The sequence below is a fragment of the Tursiops truncatus genome, chromosome 7, assembly GCF_011762595.2.
Source record: "Tursiops truncatus isolate mTurTru1 chromosome 7, mTurTru1.mat.Y, whole genome shotgun sequence".
In the NCBI taxonomy this organism is placed as follows: domain Eukaryota; kingdom Metazoa; phylum Chordata; class Mammalia; order Artiodactyla; family Delphinidae; genus Tursiops; species Tursiops truncatus.
The window spans coordinates 35,627,484-35,642,477 of record NC_047040.1 but is presented as its reverse complement, the minus strand read 5'-3'; positions in this window follow the sequence as shown (position 1 = coordinate 35,642,477).

The window sequence follows — 14,994 nt, the reverse complement described above, 5'->3', positions numbered from 1 at the left end:
ACCAACCTGTTTAAGAGAATAACGGAAATAAAACAATTTTCAGCTAAGGCCTGAGAAGGCCTCTCTCCTTCTGAAAGACTCTTTGTATCAATGCCATGAATCAAATGGTTTGTCTAAGTGGTTATTCTGTACCACCAGTGAAGGCCCAGCAATGTGGCAGTGAATCACATTTAATAACTTGTGGTTAGCTGTCATGAACACTTAATTTGATGTTGAACACAAACCCTGCAGGGGCAGAAAGGGGCTGGGGAGGGGAGAGGTGGGTTAGGAGTTGGGGTGGCGGAGGGGAGAGAAAGCTAATATCCACTGAGATACCCGGGCTCCTTTCTCCCCTGAATCAGTGAAGGACGGAGGCGGGTCCTGTCTGCCACGGGTGTCCGCCACTACTGTGCAGGGAGGCAGGAGAGAGGATTTGCTGTCCTGGCGTTTACTGTCCCCTTCAAGTTTTCCTGGGGTCCTATTCACCCCCCATAAGGAAGGCTCTCCCGGCCCTACAGGAACATTGCAGTCCTTTCCAGAATGCTATTGGAGGGCTGTCAGGCTGGCCAGAAGAATTCAAAGCGTTCCGGGAACCCACAAAAGATTTCTTGCAGTTTTTGAGCTATCTGGCAGGCAGTAGAAACCCCTCTTGTGTCAACTGCTAAACAGTGCTGTCCCTGTGTCCTAGATGGAATGCATCAAAACCCGGGAATATCACAGCTTCACATGTTGGCCATGTGTGCTGGCGGCAGCGGGCTCCAGCCGCTTCGGACGTTCTTATTTGTCACCCAAGGAAAGCAGCTGTGTCAGGGAGTTGGAGGACTTGGGAGGTGACCACAGGACCAGGACCTGTGATGAGCCTCTCGCTTCCGGCCGAGAGAGCAGGGGGTGCAGCGCGGGGACAGCAGGAGGACGCCTCTCACCGCGGTCACCGCAAGGTCTGCGACAGGCTGCCTATGGTGCCCACCGCGACAGCACCCTGCTCGTGCGCTCTGTGTCGCAATCTGTATCTCAAAAGCACTTTACGCACATTATCTCATTAATCCTCCGTCCAATCACAATAGTTCTTTGAGCTACACAACGATTTCCTGTAGATTTCCCTATGTTGGGGTGAGAATCTTTTTAATGTACTTCAACTGCTACTTTGCAGTGACATGAGCCCAACAGTACATCCTGATAACTCCAAATGGGTCTCTGCTCAGGACATCTGCTTCTGAGGAAAACGGAATTTGACATTAAAAAATCAGTAGTCCCTGGTGGTGCAGTGGTTGAGAATCTGCCTGCCAATGCGGGGGACACGGGTTCGAGCCCTGGTCTGGGAGGATCCCACATGCCGCGGAGCAACTAAGCCCGTGCACCACAACTACTGAGTCTGCGCGTCTGGAGCCTGTGCTCCGCAACAAGACAGGCCGTGATAGTGAGAGGCCCGTGCACCGCGATGAAGGGTGGCCCCCCGCTTGGCGCAGCTAGAGAAAGCCCTCGCACAGAAATGAAGACCCAACACAGCCCAAAATAAATAAGTTAGTTAATTAAAAAAAAATCAGTAGTCCTATTTTCGAAGTGCAAAGCAATAAGTGTGTTTTCAGGGAGTGTCGGTTTATTTTAAAGCAAAGCAAACTTTAATACATTTAAACAGACACTAAGTAAGTTGTAACACCTCTGAAAGCATTAAGCCCACTCTTGGGGTGCCGAGATGGTCGTGTAATTAGAGACTTTATCGTTTTCCCACAGCGCCTCACCACCATCCACCCAGGGCGGATACCACTTGCGTTGCCTGGCCTGGTGTAACTGCTGGATAATGTGCCGCACCAAATCGAGAAGCATGTGAAAAATATAGATCGTTATTTTACGTATTTTTAATTTATTTGTAGCTGTAACAGGAAAAATTTTTCCTGTCACAAAATAGCCCAAACCCATGGAATAATAGTAGCAAGCCTATCACTACCCCATGGAACACAACCAAAAAAGGAGACATTATCCATGACATAAACACACAGGAAACTTCCGTATTCCAATCACTACCCCATGGAACACAACCGAAAAAGGAGACATTATCCGTGAAATAAACACACAGGAAACTTCCGTATTCCAATCACTACCCCATGGAACACAACCGAAAAAGGAGACATTATCCATGACATAAACACACAGGAAACTTCCGTATTCCAATCACTACCCCATGGAACACAACCGAAAAAGGAGACATTATCCCTGAAATAAACACACAGGAAACTTCCGTATTCCAATCACTACCCCATGGAACACAACTGAAAAAGGAGACATTATCCATGACATAAACACACAGGAAACTTCCGTATTCCGATCACTACCCCACGGAACACAACCGAAAAAGGAGACATTATCCGTGACATAAACACACAGGAAACTTCCATATTCCAAAATTGCAGCAGGTACATTCAGACCAAGAATTATGGCACCAAGTTCCTTGTAGCAAACTAGTCCCCACAGTAAAATTAGGAAGAAAAAAAAAAGAAAAGAAAAGCCACCACCACCACCACATCAACAAGAAAAATCATTAGAAGGTGTAGTTGTATGTGTTCACTTAGAAAAGACACTGAAGTCATAAAAAAAATTAAAAGATTTTAAAACTGGAAAAGTCCTTAACGGGCACTTCTGGCATCTAAAAAAAAAGAATGGTTCTGATGAACTGAGGGGCAGGATAGGAGGACACATATACACTACCAAACGTAAGGCAGATACCTAGTGGGAAGCAGTCGCATAGCACAGGGAGATCAGCTCGGTGCTTTGTGACCACCTGGAGGGGTGGGATAGGGAGGGTGGGAGGGAGGGAGATGCAAGAGGGAGGGATATGGGGATATATGCATACGTATAGCTGATTCACTTTGTTATACATCAGAAACTAACACCATTGTAAAGCAATTATACTCCAATAAAGATGTTTAAAAAAATGTGGCTATTAGAAAATTAAAAAAAATATATTTAGATGTTTCCTTTAAATGAAAGTGCATTTCATTTCATTTCGATCACTCGATAATTATTAAATTATGGAGAAACAGGCTGGAGGAGTTTAGCAACTGCACGAAGGCCTCTAGCTGGCGAGTTAATGACAGGCCAACGATCAGACGCTAACTGAACATCTGTGAATTCTGCCTTTGCTGCCTTTCTCCAGCAACATCGATGAGAACGGTAATCAGTTATGACAATTTTACAGGGCAGAAATTGAGGCAAGTACAGGTGAAAATCACCGAGCAAATTGATAACAGAAAGAGTCACAGGAGTCTGAATGGCTAACTGTTCCACCAAAAAACAGTATTCCTTATTTTAAGAAGTGATTTTCTTAAACCATTTAAATTCTCAGAACATTATGCGTAGACCGAAAATATGCAGATAAACACATTAAAATATTTTAAAACTATTTCCTTCTTTACTTACTTTCCAAGACCTGAACTCGGATTTATGCTTCTCTTGAAAGAATTCCCAAGCTTTCTTTTCCAAGCTGCAGAACTAGGCCTCGCTCAGGGCTCTGGGCTTGCCAGCTGAGGACAAGAGGCAGAACAAGGACCCAGGCTCTGAAGGAACTCAGAGGATCTTCTCAACACTCGACTCCAAGTCTTCACCATTTGGCTTCAGCAAGAAAGGAGCAAGCCCTGATTCCTTCAGGACCGTAATTTCTCCATGAACACACCAAGTTTTTTAGTTTTGGAGCTGTTAATTTGACACTTGCCTTCTTAGAGTTTGCCTAAAAATAGAGTGTGGGGGAAGGGCAGGAAGGCAAAACCGAAAACGAAAATGTCAAGGATTCTGACTAGGATGGCAAAAATCATGTCATTTATAACATTTCAGTCAACAGGCTTACTGCATGCCACATCTTCATAGAAATCCTATTATCAAAGCCACCAGACACTATATTTGCTTCCTAATTATAGACCCTGAGCTAACAGTTACTTTTCCTTCCCTATAATAACAACAACACTTTGTATTTATCTAGCGCCTTTCTTCCAACAAGCTCAAAATGCTTTGCAGACATTAACTCCTGAATCCCAGGCCTCCGGCAAGTGGCACCCGGGTGTTTCTTGGGATTGTGTACGTCTGGTGGATTGGTCATGGGGTAGTCGAACAGCTGGATTTCCATGAGCGCATTTTTCTTGACTTTATCAACTGTAAGAATACAGCCAATGTGCAGAAATGAACCTTTACTGGGCTGGTATGTGCTAGTCTCTACAATTTGTTTTTGGGGAAAACAAGGCACAGAGCATCCAAGGACTTAGAGAGTGACCCTGAAGGAGCTGAACTCTTGCGCCTACAAGCCAACAACAAAAATGCTGTCTCCATTGTTTGCTTTTACTTGGTCAAGTCCTACTCTGGACTTGCAACAAACCCGGAGAATTCTTGGGTCTGATGAAGCTTCCATTTTGGACATTCTTCTTTCTACCTTTGCTTCCTTATTATCACTTGTAAACATCTTTAGACAGTTGTTTATTAATTCCAATCTTGAGTTTAGCTGTAAGCATCTTGATCACATCGATGATCTTATCCTATCACAAGCAACCCCAGGGGTGCTTAGGGCCCCCAGAACCAAGAAACAAAACATAGGTTAGGGGTTGCCTTTTAAACAATTTAGTTGTAGACTGCAGATTTTTACCTTACACTGTTACTGAAAGTTTCCAAATGGATTTCCTCAGTGGGTTCCTTTAAAACTTAACTGAAAACATAGTATAGGATTGCAGAATCTTGGAGTTAGTTAGAAAAAACTTGGAGGCCTTCTAGAATTCCGTCTCCAATATTGCTGACATACCATCATTCAACTGTTCCTTGAACATTTCCAGTTTTCAAGAAACTCAGACAACAGCCCATTTATTTTTTTAATAATTCCCATTGATAGAAATGTCTTCATTATACAGGGCTGAAGTCATCTACCCTATAACTTCATCCCATTCAAGCTAGCTTTGCCCTTGAAAGAACCCAGCTTACATCAATCAGTCTTCCACACAACTCTGCAAAACTTTAAGAAAACAATAATGTTCCCTTTAAGCTTTTTCTCTGCTAGGTTAAACACTCCGTGTTTTTAGTAGTTCCTCACGTGAAATGTTTTCCAGATCCTTCGCCTCCCTAGGTGCCATCCTCTGAGCTTCACCCATCAGTAGTATCCTTGAAACCCAGTTGTGTTCTGACCAGTACAGATCACTACGGAACTCTGTCTTCTGTTATATGGTCCTCTGTGCCTCTAGTAATGCAGCTTAGGGTTTCATCATATTTGCTAGTCATAACATTCCCCTGGCCACTATTCATTTGGAATTCAACTAAACTCCTAGGTCTTTTTCATCTTAACTAAAAGTAATGCAGGCCTCTCTCATTCTGTTCTTGCAAAGTTGGATTTTGAACCATTGGTCCCCACTAAAACTAATTTGGTTAGTTTCATGTCTAGCATATTGAAATCTTTCTGGTTTTTATGTTGTCATGCTGGAACTGCTCTCTCCATGTTTGAATCCTGACTCATATGATAAATCTTTTTTTGGTGCTTTCAGTTGTTCACTAATACACAAAGATCCACTATGTAGCTGGTATTATTCTAGATGAGAGGAATACAAAAATAAATAAGATTGCTTGTCCTCAAAGCATTCACTGTCTAGAGAGATAAGAGATGGGGAGAATGAGATGTCAAGTTGAGAGGTAGGTTGGAGTCAGCGAGATGGCCATCACTTACCTCACTAAGGAGATTGAACTTGGCCCTCTGGGCCCTAGGAAATTTTCAAGCAGGGGAATAACCTGATCAGATGTATGTGTTGGGAGAACACAGCAGCTAGGATGATGGGTTGAAGGAAAAACTACTGGAGCCAGAGAGGCCAGTTAGGATGTTATTGCAAATTTTCAGGTAAGAGTTAATAAGAGTTGAAATACTGCAGGGGCAATGGGAGAGAACAGGAGGGGACAGAAATGAGACTTTTCAGGAGGTGGAATCAGTAAGATTATGAGACTGGTAAATAAAAAGAATAAGGAAGAGGAAGAGGTCAAGGGTACTCTCAGGAGTTCAGTTTCAGTACATGGTGTTATTTGCAGAGGTTAGAAAGCTTAAGACAAGCAGAAACTACTCGAAGGAGAAATGGCTGTAATTGGAAGCTATAGGTTTGCAATTTTCTCCAATATTTTTCCGTACCCTGGGATCATAAGGGAAGAAAAGAGAGGGCTGAATTATTCCAAAGGTGGGATATTGGTAGGTTGGAAGTAACAGGAGAGCAAAGGACTGAGCTGCAGTGCATGTAAATGCCACCCAATCACTGGGTCCAGTGGAGGAAGAAGCTGATATATTGTAGTGACAGGGAAGGGCTGGGCCACTGGAAGTGGGAAAGCAGTTGTGGTGGAAATTCAGGAATGGGAAAGGCCAGGGTTAGGAGATTGTGCTAGCCGTCTAGGTCACTGAAGAAAATGAAGTTCTCAGTAGTAAATTCCCCAAAACCTCCTCTTGGGGTTGACCTCAGTCCATTAATCGATGCCAGCTCTAACTGTACTTTACAATCAACAAAGGGACATTTCCTTGTCTTCTCCACAAGGCAATCATGTGTGGCTTTATCAGACACCTTACTGATGATGTTCACTACATTGAGAACATTTCACCCAATAACCCAATAAAAAAATGAAAAGTTCTGGGCTTCCCTGGTGGCGCAGTGGTTGAGAGTCCGCCTGCCGATGCAGGGGACGCGGGTTCGTTCCCCGGTCCGGGAAGATCCCACATGCCACGGAGCGGTTGGGCCCGAGAGCCATGGCCGCTGAGCCTGCGCGTCCGGAGCCTGTGCTCCGCAACGGGAGAGGCCACAACAGTGAGAGGCCCGCACACCGCAAAAAAAAAAAAAAAAAAAAAAAAGTTCTTTATCATGAAGGTTCTTAGTTATACTATGTTAGCACCGAGCAATCACTCCATTCTTTTCTAAGTATTTGTCTCTTTGATTACCCACTCTTAAAACTTGGAAGCAATTAACAATCAAATTTACCATTCTACATTTTTCCCATTTCTGAAAATCAAGGACACGTTTTGCCAGCTACATTCTTTAAGCAATCTCTGCCCCTCTTTCTTCGTGATTTCTTAAAAATCCACAGGTGTTTATGAGATCACACCACAAAATGTTACTTAAAGTTCTGGGCTGTGCCTTGCCTGGGCCTTGTGTTGAAGACACACCAAAAATGATAAATTCTGTGCCAGGACACACCACCTCCTCTATTTTCTTAAGCAAGCTTGCTCTACTCTTTCTAGTTTGAGGAGATTATTTTCCTTAATAGACCAGATGATGTCAATACAGGAGTTGAGGAGTTCTGCTTCTTATACATCACTTTTTTACATTATAAACTTTCCTAGATTTTCCTTGTTTCTTTTCCTTTTGCAAACATAGCTTGAATGGCTTTTGTTTGGTTTTTTTTGTTGTTGTTATTGTTGTTGTTTTTGCAAGTCTCAGTTCCAGAAGGATTTTAGCTTTCCTGGATCTATTATTCTAATTCCTGCTACTCTATTGTGTATATATGTCATTGGGAAGTGTCTTAAGACAGGCTTTCTCAGAATCAGACCCTGAGACAAGAATGTATATGCAAGGGATTTCTTAATGAAGTAAACCCAGGCAAATCCAGTGAGGGAGGGAAGGAAGAAAGACAACAAAGGGAAAGAAACCAAGCAAGGATATAATTCAAGCAGAGGCCCAGCTTCAGCCTGACCTTGCAGTGTTTGTCCCCAGCTGAAGCAAGGGAACTGGGCTTTCATAATCCTGTGCCAGTCAGACACTTGTTAGGGGGCTACAGGGCAGGGAGAGGGGTAGAAGGTGAGTGTGTGGGGGGTATAAACTGCTAGGTCCCTCTGGCTCTCTGCTTGGGAATATGTGTGTGTGTGTGTGTGTGTGTGTGTGTGTGTGTGTGTGTGTGTGTGTGTGTGTATGCATGCCCAGTAGTTCAAGGGCAATCTTCTGAAGATAGTTGCAGGTACCACCTGGTAGAAGCAAAGGCACACAGAAACTGAACAGGGAATCTGAGGGAATTTGTGTTCAATATTGACAGTGTTCGTATATTGTCAATGTATGCCAAGACTCATATTACCATGTTCAAGAGGTCAAATATTCTATTTTTATCTTTTTGATCCTTCTCTTTGAAATCTGAGGCCATCAAAGGCTTCTTTGTTCAATCAAATTGGTTTCCAAGGTGTCTCCCTTTCCTGTGACAGGATCATCTGTGTCTGTATTGTCACAATTCCACTTTTGGAACCCACTGGTTTCCTGAGTTGTCTTCTCCTGTACAGCCTGGAGTACCCCGCCCCCCTGAGCTGCTCACACCAGGTGTCATTCCTGAGTCCTCTCCTCTCTATCAGGACCCTAACCTTACACATTCACAGTTACTCAAAAGTTACCCACCCCTGTCCTGCCTCTCTCCAAACTATGTCTCATATCCATCTACCTCCTTCCATTCTTACTGCCTGTGTGAGTTATGATCACCTTCTGCTTATATTCTCCCCCAATCTTTCTAATTGTTCTCTAGACTTTCACATCTGTGCCCTGTAATCTATTTTCTGCATGGTACCTGGAATGATCTTCTTAAAACACCAGGCAGCCTATGTCACCCTATGCTTAAAGATTCCAAGGCACTTACCATGAAAGTCCACTCCCCCCTGTGGTTTCCACGCTGCTGCCTGAACCTCCAGCCTCATCCTGAGCCTCTTGGCCCCTTGCTCACGGCACTTCTGCCACAGATTACCATACTTCTGTCCCTCCTCCTGACCTCAGTGATTTTCTCCATGGCGTTTCTCAGTCTGCAGTGTTCTCCCTTCCACTCATCACTTGGCTACTTCCTGTGGATCCTTCAGATCTCAGTGCCTTTTCCTGACCTAGGTAAAGTCGGTCCCCCATGCTGTTACTCTCTCTCACAATACGCCCAGCACAACGGGAAGAGAAGCTATGGCAAGGCTGCTATTTTCCTAGATGGTATTTATCACAGTTTATAATTATTCATTTATGTCTTACTTCCTTAGTATCTGTCTCTCCTGTTAGACTATAAGATTCATTCCTGTGATAAGCCATAATGTCCTGTGATAAACCATAATGGAAAAGAGTATTAAAAGAAAGAATGTCTGTATGTATAGAACTGAGTCACTTTGCTGCACAGCAGAGATTGGCACAGCATTGTAAATCAACTATACTTCAATAAAAGAATAAAATATAAAACAATTTCATAAGGGAAGGAATGCATCTATTTTATTCCTTGATGTATAGTCAATAACAGTTGTTGAATAATGAGTAAACTCTTATTTGTAAAAATAGTTTTGAAATCTATCATCCTATACCGAGGATACAGACTTGAGTTGCAAAAAGCAGCTTCTGTTTACAAAACAGCCATCAGAATGTGAAGAAAAGCTATGATAAGGTGACAATTAGACCCTCATGGTGAGCTGGACCCAGATCTTTTCATTTGTGAACTTCTCAAAGAAGTTCTTGGGACTTGAAAGCCCCCCAAAAGAGCAATAGCATAGAATAGGTGCATTATGGGCTGAACTGTTGAATTTATGTGTTGAAGTCCTAACCTCCAGCACCTCAGAATATGACTGCATTTGGAGACAGGGTCTTCACAGAGGTAATTAAGTAAAAATGAGAGCATTAGGGTGGGTCCTAATCCAATATGATGTCCTTATAAGAAAAGGAGATTAGGACACAGACACATGTGAAGGGAAGACCATGTGAACACACAGGGAGAAGACGGCCATCTGCAAGCCAAGGAGAGAGACCTCAAAAGACATCAAGCCTGCTGATACATTGATCTCAAACTTCTAGCCTCCAAAACTGTGAGAAAATATGTTTCTGTTGTTTAAGTCACCCAATCTCTGGTACTTTGTTAGAGCATCCCTAACTAACTAAGGCACTTGAGGAAGTCATATCTAAGATGAAAAAAGCATTTTTCCTGACGTAGCTGAGGGCCCAATAAGTATGGGTTCATGCTACACCAGAGCTAACTGTAAGTTCCAGGATTTGCTCCATTCTTGGAGGGTGAGGTGGAGCCATAGCCCAAAGGACTCCCTCCTACCTACACCACAGGAAACGAGCAGGTGGATCTGAGGCCTCACTGCAGGTCCACTGAAGAGCAGCTCTTACCACCCCACAGGGTCACTTCAATAATTAAGACAATGTGACAATCATAGAGTTCTAATTTGGGAGGTAAAAAGTGTGTTTCGCCTCCCCACTCACACTTCAGCCTCTTCTCACTATGCCCACTAAAATAAGTTAATTTCCAAGCACTAATCACTATAGGGAATCACTACTTACAGTGAATTGGAGATTCACTATAGGAATCTCCAATTATTCCACTTATAGGTAATCTCCAGTTTTCACTCATCTGAGTATGTCTGCAACCAACAAGAGAGTGGATATGTCCACCACACTGACCCCAAAGACTTTCCAGATCTGGGATCCTCAGAGACTTTTAGTTTAAAATCTGACTTGTTTGTCTTATTACTTTGCAGTATTGCCCTTAAAGATGCATTGCATTAACACATTTTCTGCCTTTTAAGTGCTAGAACTCCTAGGAGGTGGTGTGTGTTTGTGTGTGTGTGTGTGTGTATCTATATCTGGTCAAACTCTTAGTTTGTCATTTTAAATAAAAATTCTCTTCTAATCTTTTCAACATACTTATATGATTAAGTGAGCTTAATATTTCATAGATTTTTGACTCAAGTTCAAGAAAATCTTTGTAAGTATTTCTTTAGCTCAGACCTTTACACGAGCATATTCTAATCATTCACTAAAATGGTAGCAAAGTTTTGTGGGAAAGCCAATTGGGTATGAAAAAGAGAAGTGGGATGAAATTGAGCAAAGAAAAATATAGAATGTATAGTGGGTGAAAATCGCCTTAAAAAGAGAAAGCTGGATCATAGTGAACATTGATCTTGGTAGAATATTAGAGAACCCCTTTTATTCAAGAACTTGGGGGGAGGAGCTTCAAGATGGCAGAAGAGTAAGACACGGAGATCACCTTCCTCCCCACAAATACATCAGAAATACATCTACATGTGGAACAACTCCTACAGAACACCTACTGAACGCTGGCAGAAGACCTCAGACTTCCCAAAAGGCAAGAATCACCCCACGTACCTGGGTAGGGAAAAGAAAAAACAGAGACAAAAGAATAGGGACAGGACCTGCACCAGTGGGAGGGAGCTGTGAAGGAGGAAAGGTTTCCACACACTAGTAAGTCCCTTAGCGGGAGGAGACTGCGGGTGGTGGAGTGGGGGAGCTTCAGAGCCACAGAGAAGAGCGCAGCAACAGGGGTGCGGAGGGCAAAGCGGAGAGATTCCCAGAGGATCAGGTCGAACAGCACTCACCAGCTAGAGAGGCTTGTCTGCTCACCCGCCGGGGCGGGCGGGGCTGGGAGCTGAGGCTCGGGCTTCGGTCGGATCCCAGGGAGAGGACTGGGGTTGGCGGTGTGAACACAGCCTGAAGAGGGCTAGTGCGCCACGGCTAGCCGGGAAGGAGTCCGGGGAAAAGTCTGGAGCTGCCGAAGAGGCAAGAGACTTTTTCTTCCCTCTTTGTTTCCTGGTGCGCGAGGAGAGGGGATTAAGAGCTCTGCTTAAAGGAGCTCCAGAGATGGGCGCAAGCCGCGGCTAAAAGCACAGACCCCGCCGCCACCAAGAAGCCTGTGTGCGAGCACAGGTCACTATCCACAACCCCCCTTCCGGGGAGCCTGTGCAGCCCGCCACTGCCAGGGTCCCAGGATCCAAGGACAACTTCCCCGCGAGAACGCACGGCGCGCCTCAGGCTGGTGCAACGTCATGCCGGCCTCTGCCACCGCAGGCTCGCCCTGCACTCCGTGCCCCTCCCTCCCCCCCGGCCTGAGTGAGCCAGAGCCCACGAATCAGCTGCTCCTTTAACCCTGTCCTGTCTGAGCGAAGAACAGACGCTCTCAGGCGACCTACACGCAAAGGCGGGGCCAAATCCAAAGCTGAGCCCCGGGAGCTGTGAAAGAAGAGAAAGGGAAATCTCTCACAGCAGCCTCAGGAGCAGCGGATTAAATCTCCACAACCAACTTGATGTACCCTGCATCTCTGGAATACCTGAAGAGACAACGAATCATCCCAAATTGAGGAGGTGGACATTGGGAGCAATGATATTTTTTTTTTTTCCCTTTTTCTCTTTTTGTGAGTGTGTATGTGTATGCTTCTGTGTGTGATTTTGATTTTGTCTGTATAGCTTTGCTTTTACCATTTGTCCTAAGATTCTGTCTGTCCATGTTTTTCTCTTTTTTAGTATAGTTTTTAGCACTTGTTATCATCGGTGGATTTGTTTTTTGGTTTGGTTGCTCTCTTCTTTCTTTCTTTTTTTTAATTACTTAAAATATTTTTAATAATTATTTTTTATTTTAATAACTTTTTATTTGATTTGATTTTATCTTCTTCTTTCTTTTTTTTCTCCCTTTTATTCTGAGCCATGTGGATGACAGGCTCTTGGTGCTCCAGCCAGGCATCAGGGATGTGCCTCTAAGGTGGGAGAGCCAAGTTCAGGACATTGGTCCACAAGCGATCTCCCAGCTCCAATGTAATATCAAACAGCAAAAATCTCCCAGAGATCTCCATCTCAACATCAAGACCCAGCTCCACTCAATGACCAGTAAGCTACAGTGCTGGACACCCTATGCCAAACAACTAGCAAGACAGGAACACAACCCCATCCATTAGCACAGAGACTGCCTAAAGTCATAAGGCCACAGACACTCCAAAACACATCACCACACGTGGACCTGCCCACCAGAAAGACAAGATCCAGCCTCATCCACCAGAACACAGGCACTAGTCCCCTCCACCAGGAAGCCTACACAATCCACCAAACCAACCTTAGCCACTGGGGGCAGACACCAAAACAACAGGAACTACGAAACTACAGCCTGCGAAAGGAGACCCCAAACACAGTAAATTAAGCAAAATGAGAAGACAGAGAAACACACAGCACATGAAGGAGCAAGGTAAAAACCCACCAGACCAGCGTTTCCCTGGTGGCGCAGTGATTGAGAGTCCGCCTGCCGATGCAGGGGACACGGGTTCGTGCTCCGGTCTGGGAAGATCCCACATGCCGCAGACCGGCTAGGCCTGTGAGCCATGGCCGCTGAGCCTGCACGTCTGGAGCCTCTGCTCTGCAATGGGAGAGGCCGCAACAGTGAGAGACCCGTATACTGCAAAAAAAAAAAAAAAACCACACAAAAACAAAAAACCACCAGACCTAACAAATGAAGAGGAAATAGGCAGTCTACCTGAAAAAGAATTCAGAATAATGATAGTAAAGATGATCCAAAATCTTGGAAATAGAATGGATAAAATACAAAAAACATTTACCAAGGACCTAGAAGAACTAAAGAGAAAACAAACAGTGATGAACAACACAATAAGTGAAATTTAAAATTCTCTAGATGGGATCAATAGCAAAATAAATGAGGCAGAAGAACAGATAAGTGACCTGGAAGATAAAGTACTGGAAATAAGTACTGCAGAGCAGAATAAAGAAAAAAAAATGAAAAGAACTGAGGAAATCTCAGAGACACCTGGGACAACATTAAACACACCAACATTCAAATTATAGGGGTCCCAGAAGAAGAAAAGAAAAAGAAAGGGACTGAGAAAATATTTGAAGAGATAAGAGTTGAAAACTTCCCTAATATGGGTAAGGAAATAGTCAATTAAGTCCAGGAAGTGCAGAGAGTCCCATACAGGATAAATCCAATGAGAAACATGCCAAGACATATATTAATCAAACTATCAAAAAATTAATACAAGGAAAAAAAATTAAAAGCAGCAAGGGAAAAACAACAAATAATATACAAGGGAATAACAATAAGGTTAACAGCTGATCTTTCAGCAGAAACTCTGCAAGCCAGAAGGGAGTGGTAGGACATATTTAAAGTGATGAAGGGGAAAAACCTACAACCAAGATTACTCTGCCCAGCAAGGATCTCATTCAGATTCGAAGGAGAAATTAAAACCTTTACAGACAAGCAAAAGCTATGAGAGTTCAGGGCAAAACGGAGAGATTCCCAGAGGATCAGGCTGAACAGCACTCACCAGCTCAAGAGGCTTGTCTGCTCACCCGCCGGGGAGGGCGGGGCAGCTCTACCACCAAACCAGCTCTACAACAAATGCTAAAGGAATTTATCTAGGCAGGAAACACAAGAGAAGGAAAAGACCTACAATAACAAACCCAAAACAATTAAGAAAACGGTAATGGGAACATACATATCGATAATTACCTTAAATGTAAATGGATTAAATGCTCCAACCAAAAGACATAGACTGGCTGAATGGATACAAAAACAAGACCCGTATATATGCTGTCTACAAGAGACCCACTTCAGACCTAGGGACACATACAGACTGAAAGTGAGGGGATAGAAAAAGATATTCCATACAAATGGACATCAAAAGAAATCTGGACTAGCAGTTCTCCTATCAGACAAAACAGACTTTAAAACAAAGACTATACGAGAGACAAAGAAGGTCACTACATAATGATCAAGGGATCAAACCAAGAAGAAGATATAACAATTGTAAATGTTTATGCACCCAACATAGGAGCACCTCAATACATAAGGCAAATATTAACAGCCATAAAAGGTGAAATCGACAGTAACACAACCATAGGAGGGGACTTTAACACCCCACTTTCACCAATGGATAGATCATACAAAATGAAAATAAATAAGGAAACAGAAGCTTTAAATGATACATTAAACAAGATGGACTTAATTGATATTTATAGGACATTCCATCCAAAAACAACAGAATACACTTTCTTCTCAAGTGCTCATGGAACATTCTCCAGGATACATCATGTCTTGGGTCACAAACCATGCCTTCGTAAATTTAAGAAAATTGAAATCATATGAAGTATCTTTTCTGACCACAACGTTATGAGACTAGATATCAATTACAGGAAAAAATCTGTAAAAAACACAAACACATGGAGGCTAAACAATACACTACTTAATAACCAAAATCACTGAAGAAATCAAAGAGGAAATAAAAAAGTACCTAGA